We start from the raw sequence: 1,135 nt of genomic DNA, 5'->3' as shown, positions 1-1,135 counted from the left end.
CAGATGGATGGATGAACAGATGGTTGGATGGATGGATGAACAGATGGATGGATGAACAGATGGTTGGATGGATGGATGAACAGATGGATGAACAGATGGATGGATGAACAGATGGATGGTTGGATGGATGAACAGATGGATGAACAGATGGATGGATGAACAGATGGATGGATGAACAGATGGTTGGATGGATGGATGAACAGATGGATGGATGAACAGATGGTTGGATGGATGGATGAACAGATGGATGAACAGATGGATGGATGAACAGATGGTTGGATGGATGGATGAACAGATGGATGAACAGATGGATGGATGAACAGATGGATGGTTGGATGGAGTAGGTGGCTGTTCTGAACACAGGACAGTTTAAAGTGTATAAATGCTTATTTCAGTTTTAAAGTGTTAAAGTTTATATAAACTTTGTATAAACTTTATAAATCAGGTTTTATTTACAAACATCATGGTTTAAACTCTGGTTTTCTAAGAGCAGCTCTTTGCTTTAGTTTTTAAAGGTTTCAGGATGAGTCCATCAGTTCCTGAGCTGAGCTCTGCAGGCTCCTCCTGGATCTTCAGCCTGCAGGATATGTATCTGTTYTCAGCAGAACTGAGCCGGTCTTTGTGCGGCGCCGAGCTGGGCCCGAGGTCCCGGCCCGCCCCTCTTCCTGCTCACAGACCTGCCATTCAGCTCACCTCTGGACTAACGAGCTCCTGTCCTCACCGCCGTGTCCACAGACTGGAAAAGACCCAGCTGGGGGTCCGGGTTCAGAGCTGACACTGATCCAGTGTGGGTTGAAACATTTTTCATCTCGCTGTAAAAACGCTGACTCATTCTTAAAACGAACAAACAAAAACATTTTGTTGACTAATCAGTCCCTCTGCTGCCGTTTGATACATTTCTGTTTGAAACCAGCCTCTGAAGCGTCTGAAAACCAGACTTCAAATACATTAATCTGAAACACTGCAAAATACTGGAATGATTTTTACAAATACTTCACACAAACAAATATGGACATAACTGAGGTCATAAAGTTTGTTAAAAATTATTTTGGAAAAAAAACAGTTGACATTGAAATAAAAAAATCTGAAAAACTGAAAAAAGTTTTAAACAGATGAAAAAATGTTCATAACTACT

Source organism: Austrofundulus limnaeus, unplaced genomic scaffold (genome assembly GCF_001266775.1).
Source record: "Austrofundulus limnaeus strain Quisiro unplaced genomic scaffold, Austrofundulus_limnaeus-1.0 Scaffold300, whole genome shotgun sequence".
Classification (NCBI taxonomy): domain Eukaryota; kingdom Metazoa; phylum Chordata; class Actinopteri; order Cyprinodontiformes; family Rivulidae; genus Austrofundulus; species Austrofundulus limnaeus.
Note: the sequence above shows the minus strand (reverse complement) of the source record.